Here is a 17,308-nt window from a genome sequence, read left to right as displayed (position 1 = left end):
CGTCCTGGAATTCCTGTCCAGCCTTCATATTGATGAAGGACTGAGCTGCAGCGCTATAATTGTGCTAGGAGTGCCTTGTCAGCTTACTGGCGGCAGGCACCATGACAACTCTCCATGGGATCTCACCCTCTAGTTGCCAAACTTATGAGGGTTATTTACAACACTAACCCTTCTAGAACGAGGTACTCCCAGATCTGGGACGTCAGTGTTGTACTAACATTGCTAAGGGGTTGGTCACCAGCAATGTCCCTGTCCCTGGAAAAGCTCACAATAAAAACAGTATGCTGATGGCACCGGTCTCAGCTCAAAGGGTCCAGTTTCTACATAAACCGAGACTGGACAATATGATGGTATCTACAGAAAAGATAAACTTTCGCATCTTGGAGCTGGTTAAACAAGATAGACCAGGAACATCAGGATACATTTTGGAATTGCAGGCATACCCATCTGACACCCGACTGTGTGTAATGACACACCTTCTACTATACCTTAAGACTACTAAAACTTTAAGAGGTAGTGAATTGGCACTATGGGTCAGCTATAAACAGCCTAATGTCATCGGAGGAGGAGCCATCCTGGGGAACGGCTGCTAACCAGCAGCCGTCCGTTTAATTCGCTTTTTTTAAATAATTTTTAGTTAGTCCTGTGTCTCGTCCGTTTGGAGAAATTGACTTTCTAATGTGGGGGGTAGGTGGCAATTTTATTTCTAGGTCCCTACCTGGTCGGTGAGGCTGCTTTTTCTCCGGGCTGACCGTCGACCCGTCCTCGCGGCCTACCAGCGGGCCTGGAGTGCCGTTTCCTGGCGGGGACCACCCAGCACCTCGGCCTCGGTGGTGGCACAGCGCTGGAGCGCTATCGTGGAGCGGAGCGGGCGATGCCTTGCCTGGGTCGCCGCACTGGATCGACGCGCTGGAGCTCCGGTGAGCTGAGACCGCCGAGTTCAACACCTCCGGGCTGCGGGGCTGCGGAGCGGAGCGGGCGGAGCCGATTTCAACATCGGGAGCCTGGGAGCTCCAAACCAGCGCGGCCTTGTCGGCTTCGGAAGCCCCAGCTAGGAAGAGGCCGTTCCAGGTGGCCCAGCCGCTGAGAGGACTCTCCCGACGCCAGGGCAAGACCACCCGGTGAGAACGGCCAGGAACATCGGGCCTCCGTAGAGGCAACTGCGGTGGCCTCAATAGGCCTGACTTTGGGTGAATTTGGGGTTGGAGACTGGACATTGTGCCTTCCCCCACAGTGGTATCCATTGTGGGGGGATGATTTTTTGTCTATACGTAATCCTGTTAGTCTTTGTCGAAGATGGCTGTCGGAAGGGAGAGTGGACACTGGCGCGCTTTAGCTGCCGCTGCTCTCACTTCACATTGTGTTTTTGATTTTTTGTTTTTGGACTGAATTCTGTTTTTAATTTGTGTTTCTGTGATGTATTTATTATTTATTTTATTCTGATTATATGTTTTTTATTCCAGTTAATCTCTGTAAGGTGTCCTTGAGATGTCTGTAAGGCGCCCAAAAATATTTTTTTAAATTATTATTATTATTAATGGCTGAGTATCAGCACAGACCATCTCTAGATGGCTCAGACAGGTTTTGGGAGCTGCTGGGGTGGATACTGACATTTTAAAATCTCATTCCACAAGGGCAGCAGCAACATCGGCAGCTAGAGACATGGAAGTGCCTATGGACCATATCCTGGCAACAGCAGGATGGTCTAGAGAGAAGACCTTCCAAATCTTTTATAATAAGCCAATAACCATACCTGCGGTGTTGCAGAATCAATTTTGAATTCTGTAATATATTTAGCTCAAGGGAGCATTATTTTTGTTAAAATAAATTGTTATTGTTTGCATTTGTTTCATGTCTGAATACGAAAACATACTTCCTCCCTTGGATGACTTCGGCAGTGAGTGAAGCATGGATTTGTTCCATGGCATGAAATCACAGATCTTTAAAATCTTCACGTAGTCACTCACGTGACTCCGAAGTAAAATAGTAAGATTAAACGAGAACTTACCAGTTTGAAGTTTGATCTTTATTTTATGAGGAGTTACGTCGAGGTTTTACGTGCCCTCCACGCCCACCCTCTATCATAAAGGTCATCTGGTATCCTAGTTCTTCTTATCTTACTATGTTTATTTCACTTACTATTACTGTGACTTCACACCGCTGCTTTGAAGAATGGCGCGCATGCGTGCTGGCGGGGTCTTCACGTAATCCCTCGACGTAACTCCTCATAAAATAAAGATCAAACTTCAAACTGGTAAGTTCTCGTTTAATCTTACTATTTTGTTCTCACTTTCTCTGCAACGTAAACTTTGCTTCAAGGAATAAAACTGGCCAACCAACAGAAGAGGGGAGCAATTAAATCAGGGCAGCACAGTGACGGATCGGGAGACCTCATGCCTGACAGCACCAGAGACTTGGGTTTGATCCTGACTACGGGTGCTGGCTGTACCGAGTTTGTACATTCTCCCTGTGGCTGCATGGGTTTTCTCCGGGTGCTCTGGTATCCTCCCACACTCCAAAGATCTACAGGTTTGTAGGTTAATTGTAAGTTGTAAAATTGGCCAGAGGGCAGAATAAGACCCACCTTTTCTTCACACGCATTAAATGACTTGGAGTTCCAGATTTGCAGATGATACTGTGATCTGGGGACATTAATGGAATTGGAGGTAAATACAGAATTGGGTTTGAACAGGCTGGTTACAGCTGTAATTCAAATGTGAAATATTTCATTTTGGCAGGAGGGATAAGGCAATGTAAACTAGAGGGCACAATTCTAAAAGGAGTGAAGAAACAACAGTGTCTCTGGAATGGGTGACGTTTCGGTCGAGACCCTTCATCAGACCTTCACATCTTTCTTACACACGTGGGTGATATATGTGTTCAAGAAGGAACTGCAGATGCTGGAAGATCGAAGGTGCACAAAAATGCTGGAGAAACTCAGCGGGTGCAGCAGCATCTATGGAGCGAAGGAAATAGGCGACGTTTCGGGCCGAAACCGTTCTTCAGACCCCTGTTCAGAGTCTGAAGAAGGGGTTCGGCCCGAAACGTCGCCTATTTCCTTCGCTCCATAGATGCTGCTGCACCCGCTGAGTTTCTCCAGCATTTTTGTGTACCTTGGGTGATATATGTGCCTAGTTTACTGAAAGAAGGAAGTTTAGGATGTTGTTTAAAAACTCCTGTACTTTATAAATAACGGCTCAGGGTACAAGAGCAAAGAAGTGATGGGGAACTTTGTAAAACACAGGCTTGGCCACAGCTGGAGTAGTGCATCTAGTCCTGGCTGCCTTGCCCTCAGAAAGGCATGAAGCTTTGAAGAGAGTGCACAATAGATTAACCAATGTGTTTGCAGGGATGGTGGAGCAGTGGACAGAATGAAGATGGTCGATGGTGCCCCAGGGCAAGGCCATCCCACCGATGGCTCAGCGTTTAAATGAGTTGCGGCTGGCGCAACATCAAGCAGTTACAAGTTAAATTAACATTCAGCAGTGTGAACCTCAGCAGCTCTGGGGAAACCTGTACTGTCAACATAGATTTGTGCTTGCCTATTCAGGATATATTCCCCAGTGTGAAAGAGCACCCCATTCCACAGGAGCAAGTCAAACATGACTAAAGTGCCAGCCCACGCAACACCCTTTCAGTCTGTTACATTCAGAGTTTTACTTGGCATCGTCTTTTGTCTGATACTTACCAGCAGATTCCAGTGCATAATCCACAAATCCAACCCTGTCAGCGCTGTACATTATCAGGGCTTGCTCCACAATGCTTTTCACTTCCTACCAAAGGAAAAAATAACAATAATGTGGGATAAGAAGGGGGTAGTAGAGTGCAATAGAGTGCAGAGCCTACACACATACAGAAACCAGACGTGCAATGCTCCCATCAACAGTTCCCACAAAATGATCCTTCTTATCCATTCACATAATCTGGAATTAGCAAGGTGTAATAAAAATGGGCAATGGAGAGCCCAAGTATACTGCATAGAATGAGGCAGGATGATGTGATCAGGTCAATAATTATTACAGTACATTGACATGGATAGGACAGGTTTGGTGGGATATGGGGCAAACGCAGGCAGGTGGGACTAGTGTAGCTGGGACATATTGGCCGGTGTAGACTTATGCGATGTTCCATTCATTTGACATTGCCTTACTACCTGTCCTTCACATACAGGTTCCTGAAGAAAACTACCTTTGACCACAAGTGATCAAGGTAGTATGAGCTACAGTGGGAGAAGGACTCGACAGATCCCATCAGATGGCTCCCCAAGCAGACAGAGGAACTTGCCAATAGTAGTGTGAGGAGCCCTCCCAGTCAGACCCTGACTGCTCTGTCCGAAAAGCACCCCAGGGTGCGAGAATATGTGGTGTGAGGGACTCACTGAATCTCAGTGCAGTCACCGCAGAGGCTGTGGCGGAGTGGCCTAGGTCTAAGGTCCGGCCACCACTAGACACTGAGGGACTCTCAGACACTTCATGGGAGCACTGTTTAAGGATGTGGTGTTCATTGACACATTGCAAGCGAAAATGCTGAATTGATGGAACGTCGAGCAAGACATGCCCCAATTTCATTAACTGTATATCTATATAATTAAAAGTCTCATCTTGACCACTTCCTGTTTGCACTGCATATTAACAACGCTACCACTTACAGTTGTGATTTTTAGCCATCTTACTCAGAGTCCCCCTCCGCTGCGCAGGACAAGAGGATTTTTCCCGTCGATGAAAAATAAAAGAGTTATTTGTGTTTAAAAAATGTTGAGATTCTCTCTCCTGTCAATCACTGCCATGAAGGCCACGCCCCTTCCGGTGGGAGGGGGAGGGCTATAAACTGTGGGCGTGGCTCAATCTCTGCAAGATGTGGGAGGGAGAGGTCACCTTGATGGCCTTGCACCCTGCTTGAAATGGTAGGAAACTGCTTTTGAATTTGGTGGCCTTGCACCCTGCTTGAAATGGTATGAAACTGCTTTTGAATTTGGTGGCCTTGCGCCCTGCTTGAAATCATAGGAAACTGCTTTTGAATTTGGTGGTCTTGCTCCCTGCTTGAAATGGTAGGAAACTGCATTTGAATTTGGTGGCCTGCACTCTGCTTGAAATGGAATTTCAAGGAATAGCCTTGAGTCAACTGCCAGCTCACCAGCCGTGAGTGAGTGAGCTGCCAGCACACCAGGCTTGAGTGACTGAGCTGCCAGCCCAAGAATCCATTCGGCCCACAATGTCCATACTAGCCATATAACCATATAACAATTACAGCACGGAAAACAGGCCATCTCGGCCCTTCAAGTCCATGCCAAACACTTATTTTCCACTAGTCCCATCTACCTGCACTCAGACCATAACCCTCCATTCCTTTCCCGTCCATATACCTATCCAATTTATTTTTAAATGATAAAATCGAGCCTGCCTCCACTACTTCCACTGGAAGCTCATTCCACACAGCTACCATTCTCTGAGTAAAGAAGATCCCCTAATGTTACCCCTAAACTTCTGTCCCTTAATTCTCAAGTCATGTCCTCTTGTTTGAATCTTCTCTACTCTCAATGGGAAAAGCTTATCAACGACAACTCTGTCTATCCCTCTCATCATTTTAAAGACCTCTATCAAGTCCCCCCTTAATCTTCTGCGCTTCAAAGAATAAAGACCTAACATGTTCAACCTTTCTCTGTAACTTAGTTGCTGAAACCCAGGCAACATTCTAGTAAATCTCCTCTGTACTCTCTCTATTTTGTTGACATCCTTCCTATAATTAGGCGACCAAAATTGTACACCATACTCCAAAATTGGCCTCACCAATGCCTTGTACAATTTTAACATTACATCCCAACTTCTATACTCAATGCTCTGATTTATAAAGGCCAGCACACCAAAAGCTTTCTTTACCACCCTATCTACATGAGATTCCACTTTCAGGGAACTGTGCACAGTTATTCCAAGATCCCTCTGTTCACCTGCATTCTTCAATTCCCTATCATTTACCATGTACGTCCTATTTTGATTTGTCCTGCCAAGATGTAGCACCTCACACTATCAGCAATAAATTCCATCTGCCATCTTTCAGCCCACTCTTCCAAATGGCCTAAATCTCTCTGTAGACTTTGAAAATCTACTTCATTATCCACAACACCACCTATCTTAGTATCATCTGCATACTTACTAATCCAATTTACCACACCATCATCCAGATCATTGATGTACATGACAAACAACAGTGGACCCAACACAGATCCCGGAGGCACTGCACTGTTCACCGGCCTCCAACCTGACAAACAGCTATCCACCATTACTCTCTGGCATCTCCCATTCAGCCACTGTTGGATCCATCTTGCTACTCCACCATTAATACCCAATAATTGAACCTTCTTAACCAACCTTCCATGAGGAACCTTGTCAAAGGCTTTACTGAAGTCCATATAGACAACATCCACTTCATTACCCTAATCAATTTCCCTAGTAACCTCTTCAAAAAATTCAAGAAGATTAGTCAAACATGACCTTCCAGGCACAAATCCATGTTGACTGTTCCTAATCAGACCCTGTTTATCCAGATGCTTATATATATTATCTCTAAGTATCCTTTCCATTAATTTTCCCACCACTGACATCAAACTAACAGGTCTATAATTGCTAGGTTTACTCTTAGAACCCTTTTAAACAATGGAACAACATGCGCAGTACGCCAATCCTCCGGCACTATTCACGTTTCTAATGACATTTGAAATATTTCTGTCATAGCCCCTGCTATTTCTACACTAACTTCCCTCAATGTCCTAGGGAATATCCTGTCAGGACCTGGAGACTTATCCACTTTTATATTTTTCAAAAGTGTCAGTACTTCCTCTTCTTTGAATCTCGTAGCTTCCATAGCTACTCTACTTGTTTCCCTTACCTCACATAATTCAATATCCTTCTCCTTGGTGAATACCGAAGAAAAGAAATTGTTCAATATCTCCTCCATCTCTTTTGGCTCTGCAGATAGCTGTCGACTCTGACTCTCTAATGGACCAATTTTATCCCTCGTTATCCTTTTGCTATTAATATAGCTGTAGAAACCCTTTGGATTTACTTTCACCTTACTTGCCAAAGCAACCTCATATCTTCTTTTAGCTTTTCTAATTTCTTTCTTCAGATTCTTTTTACATTCTTTATACTCCTCAAGCACCTCATTTACTCCATGCCGCCTATAATTATTGTAGATCTCTCTCTTTTTCCGAACCAAGTGTCCAATTTCCCTTGAAAACCATGGCTCTTTCCAATGTTTACTATTTCCTTTCAACCGAACATGGACAAAGATTCTGTACTCTTAAAATGTCACCTTTAAATGTCCTCCATTTCTCTTCTACATCCTTCCCATTTGGGTTCCTCCCCTGCAACGGTTCCTGGGCCTCTGTAATGCAAAGCCCCACTCTGTTTATCTACTCACCGCCCGGCCGCCGCTCCTCCACCTACAACGGTTCCTGGGACTCTGTAACGCAAAGCCCCGTGCTCTGTTAATCTACTCACCGCCCGGACATCGCTCCTCCCCCTGCAACGGTTCCTGGGCCTCTGTAACGCAAAGCCCCGCGCTGTGTTTATCTACTCATCGCCAGGACGCTGCTCCTCCCCCTGCAACGGTTCCTGGGCGTCTGTAACGCTAAGCCCTGCGCTATCTACTCACCACCCGGACTCACCACCCAGTGAATCATCTGAGAGGATCATCTTCTCGAAGCCAGCGAGGAGGGCCTCGAGTTCCTTGCGATGCACCAGCTGTGCTGTCAGTGGTTCCCCTGTGCTGTCTTGTGATGAACCGAAGAGCAGCTTGTGGACAAGTGGGAGCAACGCCTTATCCTTCTAAACACACAAGAGCAGGATAGTCAGTGCTCCTCCTTGTAGACATTGAAATCAATGCAAGCAGTATCTTTGTCATCTTAAAAAACCCCCATTATTTAACAGTTGTTGATCCTTTGGCGAGGGAGACAAGGCAAGGGCATACATTATAGCTGAAAGGATACTGAACCGTGGTGGGGTACAGAAAGATCTTGGAGAACTTGTTGTGTAGGAAGGAAATGCAGATGCTGGTTTACACTGAAGTAGACACAAAATGATGGAGTTACTCAACGGATCAGGCAGCATCTAATGCTGCAGAGATCCTGTCCATCCCGCTGAGTTACTCCAGCATTTTGTGTCTATCTTTGGAGAGCTTGTTGATGGATCTTTGAAGGTAGTGGGACAGTCATCTTTAAACTGTGGAAAACGTTAGCTCAGCCGTACCTGTAACATTATGTGGATTCTGGTTGCCTCCCTACAGGATTGATGGGAGTTCACTAGAGAGGCACAAGAAAGGTTTACGACATTGGCAGGACTGGAGAAGAAAGGTTGCAAGGAGAGCATCGCCAGGAACTGCAGCGGGTAGATTGTTCGAGTGGTTATAATATTATAGAAAAAAAGACAAAATGCTGGAGTAACTCAGCGGGACAGGCAGCATCTCTGGAGACAAGGAATGGATCATGTTTCAGATTGAGACCCTTCTTTAGACGTCTCGACCCGAAATGTCATCCATTCCTCCCCCCCTCCCCCAGAGATGCTGCCTGTCTTGCTGATGTCTATCTCCGGTGTAAACCAGCATCTGCAGTTCCTTCCTACACATAAGGTTATGATATTCTGACTGGTCCATTCAGAGTAAACAAGGTAACCATCTTTCCTGCACAAAGTTGGAAATGTAATTTAATTGGCACAAGGGTTTGATGCAATTAGTACAGTAGGCCAAGGGTTCACTGCCTGAATGGTTGTTGGAAGCAGAACTCACATTTACTGGGCACCTGGACCAGCAGTAGAAGAGGCTGTGAGTGAGATTCACCTGGCCTCCCAGCATGTAAAACAGAAGGTGGGAACTTTAGGTCAATTGACAGGTACATGGATACGACAGGTTTGGAGGGATATGGACCAAATGCAGGCAGGTGGGACTAGTGTAGCTGGGACATGTTGGTGGGTGTGCGCGAGTTGGGCCTGTTTCCACACTGTATCACTCTATGATTCTAATTCATCCAGCACTCATAGTTCACAAGAGGAAATAACTAATCATTTGGTAAGCTGCATCTAATCAAATGTAGCCGACATGGTTTATTGAAAATCATGTGTGACAAAACTTGACAGGATGTGATAGGGAGTTGATAAGGGAAACGTGTAAATGTAGTAGGAAGGAACTGCAAATGCTGGTTTAAACCAAAGATAGACACAATAAGCTGGAGTAACCTAGCGGGTCAGATAGCATCTCTGGAGAAAAGGACTTTTCTATTTGATATCTCCAGGGATGCTGTCTGACCCGCTGAGTTAAGGGCCTGTCCCACCAGCATGCGATTGCATGCATTTAGCGCGACCATACGTGGTCGCTTGAGGCGTACGGCCGCGCGGAGTCAGTCCCACTTCGATCGGCGGAGGCATACGGAGTTGTGCGGGGCTGGTCCCGACATCGCGCGGGGCTCCAAAAATCTTGCACTGTCCGAAAATGCAGGCGCATTGAGGGCATACGGAGCGTCTCGACGGCCTACGCAGCTTCTTGACGGCGTACGCCTAGCGCGTGGTGTTGCGCACTGACGTCGCCGCCCAGTGTGCCATTGCGCGATGACGTCACCGCACGACGCCGTGCGACGTCCAAATTCAGTCGGCTCGCCCTCTGCCCAGCTAATTGGTGAGTTTTACGTAAATTACGACACGCGCGAACTTTGCGCGTACCTACCGCGAACGTAGCGCGAACTCCGCTTCCGTTTGGTCGCGCCAGATGCATGCAATCACATGCTGGTGGGACAGGCCCTTTAGTCCAGCCTTTAGTGTCTATCTCCTGTAAATGTAGTGTGTATTTAGATCTACAAAAGACATTTACCACATATGAGGCTGCTGCAAAAAAATGAAGAGCCCAAAATATTGGAGGAAGTGTGCTAACATGGACGGAAAGGTGGCAGTCATATAGAAAATAAAGTTAGAATAAATGCATGAAAGGTGCAGATGGAATAAATCTGAGAAACAAAATGCTGGGAGCACTCGGGTCAGGCTGCATCTGTAGCCAGAAAAACAGAATTCATGTTTCAAGTCAAAGACCCTTCGTCAGAACTGGGGAGGCCACAAAAGAAACTTGTAAAGCTGCACAGGTGGGTGGATGGCTCTGTAAAGCTGCACACAAAGTTATCTGGTCAAGGAGTGAATAGGAGCGGTTAGGTGATAAGATAAATAGACAAAAGATCGTGGCAGTTGCAAAATGCAGAGCAAGAAGACATGTCTAGGAAGGAATGGCAGATGCTGGTTTAAACCGAAGATAGATAACGGGACATGCTGTATCTCTGGAGAAAAGGAATGGGTGACGCTTCTGGTGGAGACACTTTTCAGACATGACATGTTTGGCAGGTCAGCATGGACATGCCCTCCACTCTGGATAGAGATTAAAAAAAACAAGCCAACCCAATTATCACGAATGGACAACTGATACTAACAGAGGAATCAAGTTACCCAAGATTATCAAATTCAGTTCGAGCTCAGAGGACTGCCATGAGCCCAAATGGAAGGTGAGATGCCATTCCTCAAAATTGCTTTGAGCCTCATTGCAACAGTGCAGGAAGTCACAGACTGTTAGGTCACTCCCACCTCCAAGAGTCAGAATCAGATAGCAGGAAGCTCAGCAGTGCCCCATGGATCGAACCCAACGCCCGTTTGGTTTCTCCAATCTAGAGGAAACCACGTCGTGAACATAGGGAAAGGAGCAGAGGGAGAAACGGAGAGATAGTGAGAGAAAGGGAAGGACGCAGTAGAAATGGAGGGGGTGAGTGGGAGTTGAGTGTTAAAGAAGTGGAGGGAAGAGGGCAAGATACTTTCCACACTTTCCTCTTCACCTCAATCTCTTTGATCATCTCCAAGGCAGAAGAAGTGCCAAGTTTTGGCCTTTAGAGTTAAATAAAAAACTATTTGGGAAAACTTACATCAGTCATACTTTTAAGTCTGCTTTCCAAAGCTTGCATGCTGGAGTCCATGTCCTTCTGTGCTGCACGTGCAGCCTGCAGTTCCAGCCATGTCTGGCTGAGCTGCTCCTCCAGCAGCGCCAGTGCAGTCAGTAGCTGCTTCTGTTCATCTGTCAATCTATAATAATAATAATCAATATAATTTTATTAGCCAAGTATGTATACATACAAGAACTTGCCTTGATGCTTTGCTTGCAAGGATAAAAACATGATATACAGTAAACAATTAAAAATAAAACATTATAATTTGAACATGTGGAAATAAAGTAGCAGAGCAAACAGAGGCTACAGATTTTTGGCTGTCGAGTAGAGCTACTGCTCATGGAAAAATACTGTTTTTATGTCTGGCTGTGGCCCAGACAAAACCTGTCCTATACGGGACAAAGCAAGCCATCAGAGTGCAGGAGCAGAGGCGGCACGGTGGTACAGCAGTAGAGCTATGGCCTTACAGACTCGCCAGAGACCCGGGTTCAATCCTGACTACCGATGTAAGGGTGATCGTTGGTCTGCACGGGCTCGGTGGGCCGAAGGGCGTGTTTCCACGCTGAACCTCTAAACTAAAGACAACGTTGACCTATTTCACGCAGCAACCGACGAAGCCCACCCCCCCCCCCTAAGGTTCTGCTGCTGCTCCACTCCTGGCTGGAAACACACCATCAGCGCTATACTGCTCACAGCTCAGCCACAGGCAAACCTGCTGCCGTGCCACACCCCAGGCGTATCTTGATGCATCTGCAGATACTGTGGCCGACAACATCAACACCGAAACATTTGTGGCGTGATGCGGCGTGATGACGTATGACGTGGCGTGACGCGGCGTGATGACGTATGACGTGGCGTGACGCGGCGTGATGACGTATGACGTGGCATGACGACGTATGACGCACGGTGTTTTTTCAAGTGTCGCAACATGTTTTTTGTCGCCGCTGGATTTTTAAATGTTCAAAATCTTTTGGCGACACTGATATGATGCCGGCAGTTACTGCAAAAATTACCAAGTGGGACAGGCCCTCAAATCAGTTATTTATTTTTTATCGTTGTGAGCAGTTGATGCAGTCTGGAAACTGCCACAGCGCAGCTCTGCACCTTTCCACAGCAGATTCCAATTCCTTCACCTTCTGCACCAACATCTAGGAATAGAAATTAAAAACAAGTTTATTTTCAAGTTCGTAAGCTTTTTAAGTCTACTCGCAGCTACTTATGTCACAACATACACGTCAAAGTTACAAATATGTAATGCAGAAAATACACTTTTCCATGCTTCATATTACCTTATGACATAGGCCATTTCAGCGCATCAAATCAATGCCAGCTCTCAAAGAATCCCAGTCCTTCACAAATTCTCCTTGAAACTAGTTCCTCACAAATTCCCATCAATTGCCCGCAGAATCCACCATTCAATTGAAAGCAGACTTCACTGAACTGTAGCAGCTGAACATCCAAAGGATGGGAAATGCAGGGAATTATCTGCCCAAGTGGCTACGGAGACCAGTCCTCGAGACCAGTTCAATACCAAGGTGACTGGCCTTGATATTACGGAATTGAGAGTATGGCGTTAAATGGTGCCGAGTTAAATGGTCTGACAGAGAGGTAGAGCAGCTGAGGGGCAACATGGTGGTGCAGCGGTGGAGTTGCTGCCTCACAGCACCAGGGGCCCAGGTTTGATCCCGACTACGGGTGCTATCTGTACGGAGTTTGTACGTTCTCCCCGTGACCTGCGTGGACTTTCTCCAGGTGCTCCGGCTTCCACCCACACTACAAAGATGGACAGGTTTGTAAGCTAAATCTATATAATTAAAACTCTGATCTAGACCACTTCCTGTTTGCACTGCATATTCATTTTAGAAAAATCGCTACCAATTATGGCTGTGATTTTTGTCCATCTTACTCAGAGACCCCTCCCCTCCGCTACGCAGGGCCAGAGGACTTTTCCCATCGATGAAAAATAAAAGACTTATTAATGTTTTAAAAATGTTGAGATTCTCTCTCCTGTCCATCACGCCATTAAGGCCACGCCCCTTCCTGAGGGACTATAAAATCCGGAAGTGTAAAGGTGCCTCAGTTCTCTGCAAGATGGGGCGGAGCGACAGATCACAGCTCTCAATCTGAGCTGTGAATAACACTGAACACATGTCTACTAAACTGTGAGTGGTTTTACTCACCTGTCAGTGCCCTTAATGTGGTTTCAAAATGTAGTTTGAAAATGCAAAAGTGTGTTTTGGTTTGCAAATGCTAAAGTTGCGTTGCCTTTGGTTTGAAGATGCTAACGCTGCCTGTAGTTTGAATACGCTTAAATCCCCTTTGGTTTCAAAATACTAAAGCTGCCTTAGGTTTCAAAATGCTAAAGCTGCCTAAGGTTTCAAAACGCAAATGCTGCCTTTGATTTCAAAACGCTAAATCCACCTTTGGATTAAAAACGTTAAAGCCGTCTTTATTTCAAAATGCCAAAGCCGCTTTTGGTATGAAAACGCTAAAGGCGCCTTTGATTTGGAAACACTAAAGCTGCCTTTGATTTCAAAACGCTAAAGTTGTCGAAGGTTTGAAATCACGCTATAGTTGCCTAAGGTTTAAAAACGCTAAAGTTGCCTAAGGTTTGAAAACGCTAAATACGCCTTTGGTTTGAAAACGCTAAAGATGCCGAAGGTTTGAAAACGCAAAAGTTGCCTAAAGTTTAAAAACAATAAATCCTTTTTTGGTTTGAAAACGCTAAAGCTGCCTTTGGTTTGAAAACGCTAAACATAGAAATATAGAAAATAGGTGTAGGAGTAGGCCATTCGGCCCTTCGAGCCTGCACCGCCATTCAATATGATCATGGCTGATCATCCAACGCAGTAACCTGTACCTGCCTTCTCTCCATACCCCCTGATCCCTTTAGCCACAAGGGCCACATCTAACTCCTTCTTAAATATAGCCAATTAACTGGCCTCAACTACCTTCTGTGTCAGAGAGTTCCAGAGATTCACTACTCTCTGTGTGAAAAATGTTTTTCTCATCTCGGTCCTAAAGGATTTCCCCTTTAACCTTAAACTGTGACCCCTTGTCCTGGACTTCCCCAGCATCGGGAACAATCTTCCTGCATCTACCCTTTCCAACTGCTTAAGAATTACTAAAGTTGCCTAAGGTTTGAAAATGCTAAAGTTGCATTTGGTTTGAAACCGCTAAAGCCGCCTATGTTTTGAAAACGCTAAAGTTGCCTAAGGTTTGAAAACTCTAAAGTTACCGAAGGTTTGAAAACGCTAAAGCCGATTTTGGTTTGAAAACGCTAAAGTTGCCTAAGGTTTGAAAACGCTACAGTTGCCGAAGGTTTGAAAACGTTAAAGCTGCCTTTGGTTTCAAAACGCTAAAGGTGCCTATGGTTTCAAAATGCTAAAGCTGCCTTTGGTATCAAAACGCTAAAACTGCCTTTGGTTTCAAAACGCTAAAGCAGCCTTTGGTTTAAAAACGCTAAAGTTGCCTAAGGTTTGAAACCGCTAAAGTTGGCGAAGGTTTGAAAACGCTAAAGTTGCCTAAGGTTTGAAAACGCTAAAGCTGCCTTTGGTTTGAAAATGCTAAAGTTGTCTTTGGTTTCAAAACGCTAAAGTTGCTGAAGGTTTGAAAACGCTGAATTTGCCGAAGGTTTGAAAACGCTAAAGTTGCCGAAGGTTTGAATACGCTAAAACCGCCTTTGGTTTGAAAATGCTAAAGCTGCCTTTGGTTTGAAAACGCTAAAGCTGCCTTTGGTTTGAAAACGCTAAAGACGCCTTTGGTTTCAAAATGCTAAAGCTGCCTTTGGTTTCAAAACGCTAAAGCTGCCTTTGGTTTCTAAATGATAAAGCCGCCTTTAGTTTCATAACGCTAAAGTTGCCTAAGGTTTGAAAACGCTACCGTTGCCGAAGGTTTGAAAACGCTAAAGCCGCCTTTGGTTTGAAAACGCTAAAGCCGCCTTTGGTTTGAAAACGCTAAAGCCACCTTTGGTTTGAAAATGCTAAAGCCGCCTTAGTTTTGAAAACGCTAAAGTTGCCCACATTTTGAAAACGCTAAAGCTGCCTTTGGTTTCAAAACGCTGAAGCTGTCTTTGGTTTCAAAACGCTGAAGCTGCCTTTGGTTTCAAAACGCTAAAGCTGCCTTTGGTTTCAAAACGCTAAAGCTGCCTTTGGTTTCAAAACGCTAAAGCTGACTTTAGTTTCAAAACGCTAAAGCAGCCTTTATTTTCATAACGTTAAAGTTGCCTAAGGTTTGAAAACACTACAGATGCCGAAGGTTTGAAAACGCTAAAGCCGCCTTTGATTTATAAATATTTCCCTCTCCCCCTCCCTCCCCATTCTTCTCCACTCCCCCCCTCCCACACCCCCCCTTCCCTCCTCTCTCCCCTTCCCCTCACCCCGTCTCTCCACCTCTGCCTCGCCCCTCACATCCCCCCACACCACGCTTTCCCCCCTCTCCCACCCCCCATACCCCTCTCGACCCCCTCACCCCTTCCCCGACATCTCCCTCTTCCACCACCCTCGCTACCTCTCTCCGCACTCTTCCTCTCTCTCCCCCTCCCCCTCCCACATTCACCCATATCACCCCTCTCTCTTCCCACCCCCTCTCCCCACCTCCGACACCCCTCCCTTCCCTCCTCTCTCCCCTTCCACTCACCCCGTCTCTCCACCTCTGCCTCGCCCCTCACATCCCCCCCACACCCCTCTTCCCCCCCCCCTCCCACCCCCATAACCCTCTCCCCCCCTCTTCCCCCACAACCCTTCCCCGACCTCTCCCTCTTACACCACCCGGCTACCCCTTTCCCCACTCTCCCTCTCTCTCCCCCTCCCCTCCCCCTCCCACTTTCACCCATCTCACCCCTCTCTCTTCCCACCCCCTCTCTCCACCTCTGCCCCGCCCCTCTCCCATCCCCTCCCCATCCCTCTTTCCCCCCTTCCCTCTCCCCCCATCCCTCCTACACCACTCAGCGTTATACCTCTCCCCCTCATTACCCACTCTTCCCCTCTCTCCCCCTCCCCATCCCCCACACCTCTCCCTCCCACCCCTCTCTACCCCTCCCCCCTCTCCTTTTCCCCTACCCCTCTCTTCCCTTACCCTCATCCTAAACGCTAAAACCGCCTTTGGTTTGAAAACGCTAAAGCCGCCTTTGGTTTGAAAACACTAAAGCCGCCTTTGGTTTGAAAACGCTAAAGCTGCCTTTGGTTTGAAAACGCTAAAGCTGCCTTCGGTTTGAAAACGCTAAAGCCGCTTTTATTTTGAAAACGCTAAAGCCGCCTATGGTTTCCCATAACGCTAAAACTACCTGTTTTCAAAACGCTAAAGCTACCTTTGGTTACAAAACGCTGAAGCTGCCTTTGTTTTCAAAATGCTAAAGTTGCCTAAGGTTTGAAACTGCTAAAGTTGTCGAAGGTTTGAAAACGCTAATGGGGCTTTTTCACGGGGCGAGTTGACGCAAGATGTCACCAGAGTGAAGTGGTCGTGGTACAGCACGAGTCTCGCACGATATAACGGGAGTAGATAAAGAGTTCCCACGGTACTCGGCATTTCTGTTATTTGTGCGAGTGACTTGTCCGTCTCCCGAGCTTTCGCGTTAAATCTTGAATGAACATCGTGAACTACACGTGACACAAATGATGTACCTTTTTTTTTCACACACTATGAATATCCTCCCTTGGTTGAATTGGCTCATTTGGAGACATGTTTTACTGTGTATGTGGGAGACACAGATGGACTGAGCAGAGTACCTCGGTCTTACTGTGTGTGGGAGAGGGGGAGAAAGAGACGTACACTCACAGAGGCAGAGTCTCCCAGCCTGTGTAACAGGGAGGGAGAGAGAGAGAGGCACACACAAGGTGGATGTGAAATCTCACCTGCCTGTTTCAGTGACAGACACCCGCCGCCAGTAAATGAAGACACCCCCATTTGTCTCCCCTCCTCTCCCTCGACTATAATCTTTAAAAGGGACTTTAAAAGGGACTTTACTGAAAGGTTACGCATTTATCGACCACAGGCAGCATATCAGAAGGGTCTCGATATCTCTGGAGAAAAAGAATAGGTGGCAATTCGAATCGGAACCCTTCTTCAGACATCCTAATCGGAATTGAGTCTGAAGATGTGTCTCGTCCCGAAACATCAGCTATTTTTCTCCAGAGATGCTGCTTGACTCGCTGAGTTACTCCAGCGTTTTGTGCCTGTCTTCGGTTTAAACCAGCATGTGCAGTTCACTCCTTACACGGGTCTCTGGAGAACATTGATTGGTAGCGTTCCGGACCCTGCTTCGGAAAGGCATCGATCGCTAGTCGGCGAGGACTCCGAGCTGTATCTCTCAAAGAAGTACATGTGAAAAATTTCTCACGGAGCATAAAA

At 46.4% G+C, this 17,308-nt stretch overlaps 1 long non-coding RNA gene across 1 annotated transcript; it reads right to left on the bottom strand.

The window, feature by feature from the left end:
• Nucleotides 1–7,690: 7,690 nt before the first annotated feature.
• LOC116984334 lies at nt 7,691–12,101 on the bottom strand. The gene is made up of 3 exons (XR_004414989.1): nt 12,065–12,101; nt 10,940–11,096; nt 7,691–7,823 (listed from the first exon to the last, which is right to left on the bottom strand). It is a non-coding gene; the product is annotated as an uncharacterized LOC116984334 (long non-coding RNA).
• Nucleotides 12,102–17,308: the final 5,207 nt, after the last annotated feature.

The sequence above is a fragment of the Amblyraja radiata genome, chromosome 20, assembly GCF_010909765.2.
Source record: "Amblyraja radiata isolate CabotCenter1 chromosome 20, sAmbRad1.1.pri, whole genome shotgun sequence".
In the NCBI taxonomy this organism is placed as follows: Eukaryota; Metazoa; Chordata; class Chondrichthyes; order Rajiformes; family Rajidae; genus Amblyraja; species Amblyraja radiata.
The sequence above is the reverse complement of the archived record's forward strand: the minus strand, read 5'-3'. Positions and strand labels throughout refer to the sequence as shown.